This window comes from Pan troglodytes, chromosome 1 (assembly GCF_028858775.2).
Source record: "Pan troglodytes isolate AG18354 chromosome 1, NHGRI_mPanTro3-v2.0_pri, whole genome shotgun sequence".
NCBI classification, from domain to species: Eukaryota; Metazoa; Chordata; class Mammalia; order Primates; family Hominidae; genus Pan; species Pan troglodytes.
In genome coordinates, this window is record NC_072398.2 from 216,890,149 (window position 1) to 216,903,546 (window position 13,398).

The 13,398-nt window shown below is 38.3% G+C and overlaps 1 protein-coding gene across 4 annotated transcripts in view; it reads right to left on the minus strand.

The window, feature by feature from the left end:
• Positions 1-13,398, minus strand: part of KAZN (kazrin, periplakin interacting protein) — a 1,230,044-nt gene that overhangs the window by 804,043 nt on the left and 412,603 nt on the right. The window lies entirely within an intron of this gene.

The window sequence follows — 13,398 nt, forward strand, 5'->3', positions numbered from 1 at the left end:
TCCTTGTCAAAAACTATGCAACGTAGAAGAAAATGAAGTAATATTTTTAAGGAGCAGAAAGAAAAACAGTTAACATAGCATTCTAGAGCCAGCAAAAATATATTTCAAAAATGAAGGCAAAATACTTTTCTAGACATACAAAACTTGAGAGAATTTGTCACTGAAAGGCTTGTGTTACAAGAGATGTGAGAGGAAATTCTTCATTGTAAGAATCTATATCAATGAATAAAGAACACTGGAAATAAGTGGGTAAATATAAAATAAATTGTTTCTCATTTTAAGTTCCTTTAAAAGATAAATACCTGTTTAAAATGAAAACAATAAAAAGGTATCAGGAGGTTGATAACATATGCAGAAACAAAATCTATGATAACAGTAGCACAAAAAATGGAAAAGGGGAAAAAAGAATTTTCTTATAAGGTTCTAATATTGGTACATGAAATGATAAGGCATAATTTAAAGTTAGGCTGTGATAACCCAGAGATAAATAATGTAAACCACAGCCCCCTAAAAAATAAAGTGCAATAACTCCTCACTTTATGTCATGGATAGGTTCTTGGAAACTGTGACTTTAAGTGAAATGATGTATAGCAAAACCAATTGTTTTTTTTCTCATCAATGTTATAATGAAACAATGTTATTCAAGGACCTGCTGTGTGTTGTTTCACTTAAATTTGCCATTTCCAAGAATTCATTGATGACATTAAAAGAAGACTCACTGTATAGCTAATAGGTCAATAATGAAGATGGAGAAAAAGATAGAACCCTCAGAAATACTCAAATATTCTGAAAGAAGGGAGAAAAAAAGGGAAAAAAACAGATGGAGCAAACAGAAAACACATAGCAAAATAATAGACTTCAGCACACACATATAATAAATACATCAAATGTAAGTGATCCAAACATTACGTTTAAATGGCAGAGACTGTTAAGCTAATTTTTTAGAAGGCAAGAACCAATTATGTATTATGTACAAGAAATCTACTTTAGATATGAAAACACAAATAGATTAAAAGTCAAAGGCAGGTAAAAATTATACCATGTAAGCAATAAATCATAAGAAAGCTACAGTAGCTATATTGACATCAACGAAATAGGCTTTTGAAAAAGGAATATTAACAGGGATAAAGATGAATATTGTACAATGATATAGGGGTCAATTCATCAAGAGGCCATAACAACCCTAAATAACAGAGCTTCAAAATCAATCTTTATGAAACAAAAAATGACAGAACTGAAAGCAGAAGGTCACATATCCGCAAGTAGTGAGAAACTGCAGCACTCTTCTCTCAATAATCAATAGAAGAAGTGGACAGAAAATCAGTAAATATATAGGAAACATGAACAATACTCAACCAATCTGACCTAAGTGACATTTATAGACTACTTCAACAGACCCAATAGTGGAGTAAACTTTCATCTCAAGTCCATATGTAATATTCACCAAGATAATCATATTCTGGGCCCCCAAACAAGGCTTTCAATAAATTGAAAAAAATTTAAAATCATACAGACTGTTTTTTCACCACTATGGAATTAAATTAGAAACCAATGATAGAAAAATATCTGGAAAATTCTCAGATAACTAGAAATTAAGCAATATACTTCTAAATAATCCATGGGCAAAAAAACAAATCATGTGTGAAATTAGAGAAATATTTTGAACTAAATAAAAATGAAAACATAACAACATACAAAATTTAGGGATTTATGACTTCGAATGCTATAAAAATGCTATAAAAAGAAAAACGAATAGCTTAAAATCAATGACTAAGTATTTCCCTAAGAATCTAAATAAATAAGCAAATTAAACCCAAAATGCATAGAAGGAAAGTAAAGGTAACAGCAGACATCAATAAAATAGAAAATGGACAAGCAATAGAGAAAAATCAATTAAATCAAACTTTAAAAAATCAATAAAGTTAATAAACCATTAGCTAGGTTGTTCAAGTAACAAAGGGAGAAGACACAAATTACCAATATTAGAAATGAAATTTGAGACATCACTAGAGACCCTGCAGATATTAAAAGGATATTAGGGAAATATTATGTACCACTTCTTACCAATAAATTTAACAATATAATTGAAATACACAAATTCCTTGAAAAATATGAATAAACAAAGTGAACACAAGAAAAGTAACATAAAGAACTCTTACAACTGAAAATAGAAGAGGCAAAAGACTTGAACAGATACTTCACCCGAGAAGAAACAGACATTTTACCTGTCCAGGAAGGACATGAAAAGATGTACAATATCATGAAGCCATCAGAAATTTCAAATGAAAACCACAAAGGGATGCCAATACATATCCACACAGATGACTAAAGTTTAAAGACTGGTAATATAAAGTTTGGTGCAGATGCGGAGCTACTGGAAAGTTAATACATAGCTGGTGGGAATGTGAAATGATAAAACTACCTGGGCAGAAGTTGGGCAGCTTGCATAAAGTTAAATGATATTTGCCATTAGACATAGCAATTCCACTTGCACTATATACCCCCAAAATATATAAAAAAAATGTTCATACAAAGACTTGTACATGAATGTTTACAGCAACCTTATTCATAGAAGCCATAAATTGGAAACAACCCTAATATTAATTACCAGGTGAACAGTAAACAAATTATTGTATACACTTTCAAGGGAATACATTCAACAGTATAAAAGGAACACACTGTTGATATAGGCAACACTAGGGATAAATCTTTAAAAACATGCTAAGAGAAAGACTCCAAACACAAAAGAGGACATACTACATCATCCCATTTATATGAAATTCTAACAAAGACAAATTTGGTCTATAGTGTTAGAAAGCAGGTCAGTGTTTGCCTGGGCTGGGATGAGAGGCTGGCTATAAACAAAGGAAGGGCATGAGGAAATATTTTAAGGTAATATTAATGTTTTATGTCTTGATTCTAGTGGTGGTTATACAGGCATCTATATGTGTCAAAACTCATCAAATTGTATAATTAAAGTATATACGCTTTGTTAAGTATTAGATGTATTATATGTAATTATTACTTATTGAAAGAGCAAAGTTGATTTTAGAAATATGTTCCATAACACTATCTGCTTCACTGTTTAGTTCTGTATGTATTCATTTATAAACTGTTTGGTTGCCAGACACTGTGCTAGGGCTTTGGGAGAAACAGAGATGGATGAGCCAGACAAGGAACTTCCCTTAAGGAATATTTCTTCTGTGGTTTTGGAGACAGATAAAGAACAAGTGAATAAAATGAAAGAAGTGACTGTCATACAAAACTTGAATATGAACGTTTATAACAGCATTATTCATAATAGCCAGAAAGTGAAAAAGAAAAACAGTTGTCCATCAACTGATGAATGGATAAACAAAATGTGGTATATCCATAGAATGGCATTTATTCAGCTATATAAAGGAATGAAATTTTGATACAGCATTGATGAACCTTGAAAATATTATGCTGAGTGAAAAAGCCAGATGCAAAAGGCCACGTACCACATGATTCCACTTATATAAAACACCCATAACTGATAAATTTATAGATACACAAAGTAGGGAAGTGGTTTCCAGGGACTTGGGAGAAGGGAGAATGGGGAGTGGCTGCTAATGGATTCTGACATTTTTTGGGGAGTAATGAAAATATTCTGGAATTAAATAATGATGGTGATTGCACAACCATGTGAATATACTAGAAACCACTGACCCTGTACACTTTAAAAGAGTGAATTTTACAGTAGGTAAATTGTATCTTAATAAAAATTTACTTTTAAACAACAAAAAAAAGAATGAAAGAATGATGTCATGTCATTACAAGAATGAGGATGCGGTGATTGAGAACTGCGTAGAGTGGAAAGAAGCCTCTCGAATGGAGCTTTGAGAAAAGGCCCATCCTGTGCCAAAAGGCCTAGACTCACGAAAGTGTCTTGTCCAAACTTAAAAGTCCAAACTTAAAAGCCAACAGGAATCTCATGTAACCAGGACATAGGGAATGGAGGCAAAGATGGTAGACAATGAGGTCAATGGAGATAAACAGGGCCAGATCAAGTATATCAGAGTGATGAGTCTGGGTAATGTGGAAGGAGTGGAAATTTTATGGTTTTAAATTTGAACAGCTTTAAGTAGAAAGTTATCATAGAAGTTTCTGACAAATCTAACTGCAAGATGACCACAGTAGGTGTTGCAAGATCAGGTCAAAGTGGAGAGCTCACTCCCTTTTTCTATAAGTAGTGCAATCTCTTTTTGGCATAGGTACAGGCATATACAGAGTTATGCAAACTCCACATAACCAACAGAAGGTATTTACATGTAAAGATGTGGAAAGAAATAGCCCATGGGAGCTAAAGTGTTTTCATCCAAGGTTACATTTTCATATCTGTATCTAATATCACAGAGCAAATGACTTTTTCTGGGACTAACTTCCCAGCCACCCACTTACCAGTAATTTGCCACTGATTAGAACTAGGCAATTATGATTGTAATTTATCTTTATTAGCCTCATTTTCCACTTGAAAAAGCTAAGCCATCATTTTTTTTCCTACATTTATGATTCCCAACCCTTTTGGAAATCACATCCTATTTATTATTTATTTCATTTCATAATATCCCACTATCCCATGTGGCCGATTTTATATGTCTTTGGGAAGTGTTAAAATTAAATTAGATTTTGAAAAATTACTTAGATTTGTCAACATGCCAGAGTAAAGGGGAGATAATATGGGGTGATGATGATCTAGATGATAACCTTCTTTCACAAGTTTAAGATTCCACAGATGGAACTCAAAAGCAGGTCAAACCACTTAATTTTATTCACAAGAAACTTTGGCCCAGAAAAGTGAAGTGACTTACCCAAGATATTCCATCGAATTTAGGGCAGCAAAGGACATTATTAAAGGATCACTTTAAGGTAGTTTAATGACTTTAAGTGGCTTATAAAAGGCATAAACACCACCCCTTCATAGAAAGGAAAAGTTAAACATATAAGTACACAGGATTAGTTTTATGGCATAGATGAACATAATAGCAAGACAAGCTTAACAATGAAGTTGACTCATTCCATTGATGAAGCTGTTTAAGGAGTGATAAAGAAGGCAGGCTCCAGTGAGAAGTCAGAGACAAAAGAGTACACATGATTCTATTTACAGCGAGTTCAAGATCAGGCAAAACTAATCTATGATGTTAGATGTCAAGAGATAACCTTTCGGTGGGGGGCTGGTGGAGAGGTGTGGGGACTATGAAGTATAGAGCACAGCTTCTGGGGTGCTGGTAATGTTTTATCCCCTAATTACTGTAATCAGTGGTTACAGTGGTGTGCTTGATTAGTGAAAATTTATCAATTTGTATAATTTTGATTTGTCTACATTTCTCTATGCATGTTGTATTAGTTATCTAATGCTGCAAACAAATTGCCCCAAAATGTAGTAGCTTGAAACAATATTTACAATCTCACAGTTTCTGTTGTTCAGGAATCCAGGCATAGCTTAACTGGGTCCTCTGTTCCAGAGTCCCTCAAGTAAGGAGTTGACCAGGGCTGTGGTCTCATCTCAAGGCTCAACTGGGGAAGGATATATTTTAAGGACTGAGGATCTTAGTTGCTTGCTGACTATAGGCCAGAGGTCACGCTCATTTCCTTGTCATGTGGGCCTCTCCAATGTGGCAGCATGCAAGCCAAGAAGGCAACAGAGAGAGTGCCACCAAGATGGAAGTCACCATCTTCTGTAACCCAATCATTCAAGTGATATCTCATCACTTGTCATATTCTACTCATTAGAAGCAAGTTACTACGCCCAGTACAAACTCAAAGAGAAGGGGATTATACAAGGGTGTTTACATATATTATACTTCAATAAAAACGTTTATTAGAAAAATAATGAATGCAGGCTCAGGCACCAGGCTAACTTGGGTTTAAATTCTGCTTCTCCTACCAGGTGAGAGAGATTGCTGAAGTCATCAAACTGCCTAAAATGTCACCTTCTCCATTTTTATTAAAAACAGCTAATAATATTACCTATTTCCTAGAATGGTTGTATCTATTAAGTTGGGAAAACAAGCAATGTGTGCAAAGCCCTAACGCAGGGCCGGCTAGAAGGTAAGTGCACAGCTTTAATTGTTATTATTGTTATTTAAAAGATATTCCCAAAGTAATCTGCAAAGAGAAAGAAACAGGGCTATATGTCAGGTGTTTTGAGGAAATGAAGACTCTGAGATATTTAGTAACTTGTCTAATGTCACACAGCTGAGCAAGGATTTGAACCTGAGTCTGCTGGCTTCAAAGTCATTTATTTTTCCTGTATTCTCTGCTTCCCTGTAGCATACTCTAAATGGCTTTCCCCTCTTATTTCTATTCCCACCAGTTCTTTTTTCACACTGTTGTCAGACCAGCTCTCCAAACATGTCTTTCTTCATCTGCCATTCTCCAGCAGAAGGCATCCAATTGACTTCCATATCCAGTAAGAATTCTCTTTCCAGCTTATGGAGGGCCTTGATTTACTTTTCGTATCTAGGCATTTACTTTCCTGAAGTTCCCTAGCATACTTCCCCTGCTGCAAGCATCATAAGTTTATTAGCCACATGGTCATGCCTCATCTGGTCCCCACCTCCATACATTTGCGCTACTTTTTCTCTTCACTAGGATATTATTCCCTGTATCTTTCTATTCATCCATTCACCCATCCATTTATCCATTCATCCTTCCATCCATCCATCCATCCATCCACCCCCATCCATCCAATATTTATTAATTCACTATGCTAAGTACTATTAACAGAACCACTACAAGAAAGAATCAGGAAGGCCTCTGTCTTTCAGAGTCAGTCATGTCTCAGAATACATTGTGTCAAACTCTACCGGAGAGAAAGCCCTGTTGACACACTTCCTGTGGCTTGATTCTGGTCTCCACGATGCTGTCCTGATTATTCCACCCCACCAATACATCCATCTTCTCTAAATCTCTATAGCCCCGTAAGGTCCACTGTCTTAATGGAGGAAATTACCTTCATCATGGTTATAATATAAGGGGATTTCTAAGCATCTTATTGGGAACTTATTGTAAGATAAAGCTTTATATCATCCTCTCATTGAATGATCCCAATGACTCCACAGAGTAATTTTTATTATGCCATTGTGCAGGTAAGGAAACCAAGACATAAAGAGGTCAGGTTCAATATCTCATAGCTAATAAGTGGTAAAGGCTAGACTCAGATCCAGATCTATCTGAATGCAAAACCTTGCTTGCTCTTAACCCTCCATGATATTCCTTTTCTCTTCTTCCGGTGGTCCAGCCGAGAAGGCTGGACCTGCAACTCAATCAAGGATGACAGCAGCATCTCATCTTGAATTTCTCTCCACGGTTACCAAAGGCTTTCATATTCACCTCAAATATTTACTGAGTGACAGAATGATTCACAGAAGCTCCAAACAGGTCACCTCATCGACAGGACAACAACTCTGATGGATCTCCAGTGGAACTTCTAAAACACCGTCCCTCATGTCCAAACCAACATAGTTCATTGTTGTGGGCTTCCTTTGGTGCTGGACTTCTCAAAATAGTTGGCTTCACTGCCAAGATTGGGTATCTCTGTTGTGACAATTTCACTCCAACACAGCATTTGTGATGCATCCTTTGGAAAGAGATGGGGCTGCCAGGCCTTTCATAACAAAACCTTCTTTTTCCTGGGAATTCTTAAATGTGGCAGTGAGCAGATGTGTTCGCAGAGCCTCTGAATGCAAGCACAGACGAAACGCTCTGCATAGAAATTGCGAGTAAACTTCACAACTGGGGAACATAAAGATCTTTTATTTGCAGAAGTTGGAGATTGCAATTTGAATGTGTGAAATTGCCAATAGTCTGGTAAATACGTCGGCCCACCAGCAAAGGGAATTGAGACCATTTTAAAAATCAGTGAGGTAGGCAACGTGTGGGCGTGTGTGTTTTCCACAGAACCAATAGAGAGATTTATGCTAGATGCAAAATACTCTTTAAGTCATTGAGTACAAGAATGGGTCATTAGGAAGGTGGTGGACTCGTTTTAACCATCCGGGGCCTGCTGGGAGTTTTCTAATCTGTTTAGAATCCTCTGGTGGCTCCATACTGCCTGTGGAAAGAAATGCATTTTCTTTGGTCTGGCACTTTCCATTCTGGCTCCAACCATATCTTCCACACCTTCCTTTTTTGCACCTCATTCTCCAGAAAGATTCCAGTGACTCCTACTTCCCTGGACATGGGCTCCATTTTCTCACCTCATGTTTCTGCTCACACATTGCCTGTAATATCCTTCTTCCCACTGCCACGTGTTCAAAGCCAACCTTTCTTTCAAAACTAGGAGTCATCCCTGACTCCTGCCTTTCCCTTGCCGCCCCTTGCTCCAACCCCATCAAATGGCATTGGCAAGTCCTGATAGCTGTACCTCCAAAATATTATTATCTCTTCCTGCTGCTTCCTCCCTTGTCTAGTAACACCAGCTCTTGCCTAAAGAACAACAGCTGCTTTCTCTCTGGTCTCCCTGCTTTGAACTTGACTTGTGTCCCTGCAGAATTTTTTTTTTTTAAATATAAATCAGGCCAGGTGCAGTGGCTCATGCCTGTAATCTAGCACTTTGGGAGGCCAAGGTGGGAGGATCCCTTGAGCCCAGGAGTTCAATACCAGCCTGGGGAACATAGAAAAACCCCATCTCTACACAATTTTTTTAAAGAAAGTTAACTGGGCATGAGCCTAGTGGTGTGTGCCTGTGGTCCCTGCTACTTAGGAGGCTGATGCAGGAGGATTACCTGAGCCTGGGAGGTGGAGGCCACAGTGAGCTGTGATCACACCATTGCACTCCACCTGGGCCACAGAGTGAGACCTGGTCTCAACTGAAAACAAAAAAAATCAATTAATGCCATCCCAATGGTTCACAACCTTCAGTGGATTCCTGTAGCATTAGAATCAAATCCAAATTCCTCCCTGTGGCCTCCAAGCCCTGTAATCTGGTCCTGGCCACTGCTATGACCTCCTCCCATTCCACTCTGTCTCTGGTCACCTCACGCTGGACACTGAGGTCCTCTGCTGTAGTAACTGAAAAAATATCCGTATCTCATTTACCTACAAGTCCCCAACAGCATCCTGTGTGGTGCCTTATACCTAGTAAATATAAATCAATTTTTATTAATTGATAATTCTCTGACTTAAAATTGAAGTTTTAGATAAATGGGTGGCATCTGACAAAAATCTAACCATCTATTTTTTTTTAAAAGGGTTGCTTATCCTGTTGCAATTTTGGGATATCCCATTTCTTCTTCTAGCCTAAATTCCAGTTATTGTTCTGAGGTTCCTGAAACTTTCAGGCAGCTGCCATTTGGAAAAATAAATGCCCAAATCAGGCAAACCTACAGGTGGCATTGCTGTAGGAAAAATGAGGAGGCTTAATTAGCAATGAGACTCCACACATTTTGACTGGGCCAAAAATATCAGGCTGCCAATTTTTCATTAATTCTTATTAAACACATTCGTGCCCTTTGAGGACTGCATGTATTTGATGAACTGGCTTCCAAATCTAATAACAATTTGCTCGTCTTTAGAGCTGCACCCTGGAAATAATCTGACAGACCAGGAAATGATACACAGCAGGCAAACAGGAAAATATCAAAGAAATTGGTAACCACTGACCTTCACACATACTGATAATCTTAGCTAACACTTACTGAATGCTTATAAGGCACGAGGTTCTAGTCTATGCGTATTAGTTCATTCAGGTCTCAGAAAATGCTAAGAGGTAGGTACTCTATCATCTCCATTTTGCAGGCAAGGAAACAGGCACAGAGAGGTTGGGTATGTTGCCCAAGGTCACACAGCCAGTACTTGGCAGATCCAGGATTTACACCAGGCAGTACAATTTCAGTACCTACACTTGCAACTGCTACTCTATAACATTTTGCAATTTTTAATTTTGATATAACTTTGAAATTCCAGAAAAAATACAAGAATTGTTCATGAAACTTCTATATAACTTTTACCCAGATTCACCTGTTTTTACTTTGCTGTATTATTCTTTGCATATATTTTACATAGATATGCATATTTTGTTTTCCTGACCCAATTAAGTTGGAGAACTTGTGCCCACATAACCCTAAATATTGCAGTATGCATTTCCTAATATATTCTCCTATATAATCTCAATAGTTATCAAAAATCAGAAAATTTAACATTTTCATAACAATACTATCTAACTCACAGTCCATATTCAAATTGCATCAATTGTCCTAATAATGTTCTATATAGCTATTTCCCCCCCCCCCCCCGGTTCAGGATGCAACCTGAAAGTACACATTGCAATTAATTGTCTTTAATCCAGAGCCTTTAGTCTCTTTTAATCTGGAGCAATTCCTTTGTCTTTCTTTGTGTTTCCTGAACTTGATAATTTTTAAAGAACACAGGCCAGTTTTCTGTGGCACGTTCTTAATGTTTTCTCATGATTGTGTTCAAGTTACACATTTTTGGCAGGAAGACCAGAATGATGTTGTATCCTCAGTGCATCACAGTAGGAGACATGAGATGTTCTGTTGTTCCAATATTGATGATGTTGGCTTTGATCATTTGGTCAAGATTGTATTTGGCAGTTTTCTTCGATGCAAAGTTACTATTTCTTCATTTGTAGTTAATAAATGATTTGTAGGGAGTGGAACTCTGTATCCACTCTATTTCTCATCAAACATTCACTCCCTACTTTCAGCATCCTGTGGTTGTGACCTACTACGCGTTACTGCCTCTTTGTATATGAGGGCTTGTTTTCCAACTCAAAGGTGAGAAGCATTGCTCAGATGGAGACTCTGTCTTGGGCAGCTATAAACAGAAGTGTCCCACAAAGATCAACAGCACTGTCTTTGGGGTTACATAGGCTAGAGTTCAAGTTCTGGTACTAGCATAGATAATGGTCTTGGAGGAAGTCCCTTAACCTCTTTAAGTTTCAGTTTCCACATCTGTAAAGGAGGACAATGATAGTATCTCCTTCCACAGAGTTGTAGCATAGGTGTAGACATGACCTAATGTAGACAGTGTTTGGACCATAGAAGTGTCCACCATAGCTGTGTGATTATCATGAAAGGGAGAAACAACCCAAAACATCAGGAGGGAAAAGACTTTATAATTAGCCAATAAGCTCATGCCAGTTCTTGAGGGTATAGGATGCCACTGGGAGGGTGTGAAAAATGGTGGGGAAGCATATGGGTGAATAAGTCATGCCCAAGGCAGAGTGGACTGTTATCTTAGACAGGTGCAGAGGGTGTCAGGTGTGGGAAAGAAGTGATTCATTTCAACAGGTGATCAGGCAGGACTTCACGAGGAGGCAGTGGCATATGAACTTGTGGGACCACGTAGGGTCAACAACACTTTATTAAATCCCCCTCTGTGTGTGCTTTCTGCTGGGTGCTTTAGGGGTTGACTGAATGTAAATGAGATTAGCAGATCCCAGATAACAAATGAATGGGAACCACTGGTAGAATTGGATGTCACTCATGACATCAAATAAAATGGACAGATTGGGGACACGAAGATCAAATTTTATTTTTCACACCTAAGCCTCTGATAGGAGCCAAATGCCTGAAGAACAAATCTTATCTTGTCTTTTAAGGAATGAACTTTGATTGTGAAGGCATCTCTGTAGGTAGAGCCCAGGAACTTTGAGATGCTGCTGGTTTGGAGCTAAATTTGGCAACTTCTAGGCCCTGTCTGGGCAGAGCTAATCCCACCAGCTCACCCATCACCTCATGGTCTGCGATTGGCTGCTCATTATTCTGAACACCCTGGGCTATGTCCTGTCACCTGTGGTCAGGGGTTGGGGCCTGGTTCACATCATGGTAGAGCAGAAGGTATTGCCTTTCAAGAAGTAGCCCAGCACTGCTGACTTTCACAGCAAGGACTGGGTGGTTTTTCATAGCAGAGTCTTATGACTGTCCAGGCCCAAATAGGTTAGAATCAGGAAAGAGCAAAGGGAGAGAAAGCCCACTCCACCCTGAGTTCATGTCCTTTCTACTGAATCATCCCTCTCCATAGTTTCTAAGTGGCCTGTTGGAGAGGCTGTGAGTCTGTCAAATTGGCCCTGAGTGGTGAGGATCACAAAGCAATGGCCAATTGCATTTGAGCTCATGTGTGGTCCACGGACCTTCAGAGTCAGCCCCAATACATTGGCCTTTACCAAATACCCTTTCAGAGAGCACATTTGGGGAGCAATTGCAGAAAGAGATAGAGAAATATGGGGATTTAATTTTTTCACAAAGCACTTGCCCAAGCTGTGCTAATGTTCTCCAGTGAAATACTTTTCAAAACAATCCACCAAAAAATGCGACAACACATTCCATTAATGATGTCTGCCTTCATCTCACCCAGGGCCACAACGGCCAGCCAAGCAATTTAATGTCTGCAAACAAAAAATGTTTCCTTCCTGGATTGGGGAGGAGGCTCAGTGATCAGACAGGAAAGATGAGAGTGCTTTCCAGAGGGAAGGACAAGGTTTGTGTTTTCTAAACTCTCATGGGGTTTCCAGAAGCATCAAGAGCTTCTCTACCCAATCCTGTTAACATCAGAGCCCCTACCTGCCAAACCCAAGGTGCTTCTGATGCATTTTTCTTAGAACAGAGCAAACATATGTGAGCCATAATCGTAGAAGCAAAGGAGATTAAATGCCTTGCCTCTTACCATAGATTATAAGCCTGTTAAAAACAGACCTGAGGCCTGTTCATCTTTATAATCCTGGTTCTTAGCGATACCCTGCCATCCAAATGATCAGTGAAAGTTTCATGAATTAAAAAAAAAGAAAAGAAAAGAAAAAAGGGAGAGCAGACTTCCCTTATGTCATTCCCCAGAATTCAGATAGCCATATGCCCTAGATTAACTGGGGTAATCTTGAGTTCAGATCTTTCCTTTCCCTGTCTTCAGAATTAATATTGTCTTGACAGCTGATGCATCCTGTATTTTGGTTCAGCAAATGGGCATGTTTGATCTTGACTGCAGGATCGTATTTGCTTGTTTTTTTTCCAACCTTTTCTGGGGTCACAGACCTCTCTGCAAATCTGGTGAGAACTAGGGATCTTCACTCCCTAAAAATGCAAGTGTATACATGTTCAAATGTTTGGATTCAATTTTAGGAAGTTGTCAGGCCCTCTAAAATATCCTTAAATTCCAAGATATAATCTGCTTCTGTAAGGTTGATTTCATGGCTTGTATTTTATTCCTCAAACAGTGAAAGCAGATTCTGCTTTCGACATGGGTTTAACTGAGTTGGACAAGGTGGGAGAGATGATTGCAGTCTTTTCCTCAGCTGACTATTTTCTAGCTAGGAATGCTGAATTCAACCCAGGTTACAAAACCATAGCTGATGCAGAGGAATGAAAATGCAGCAGACATATCCTTTCTAAAATTTAGGGATGTGTGAGTATGTAGAAA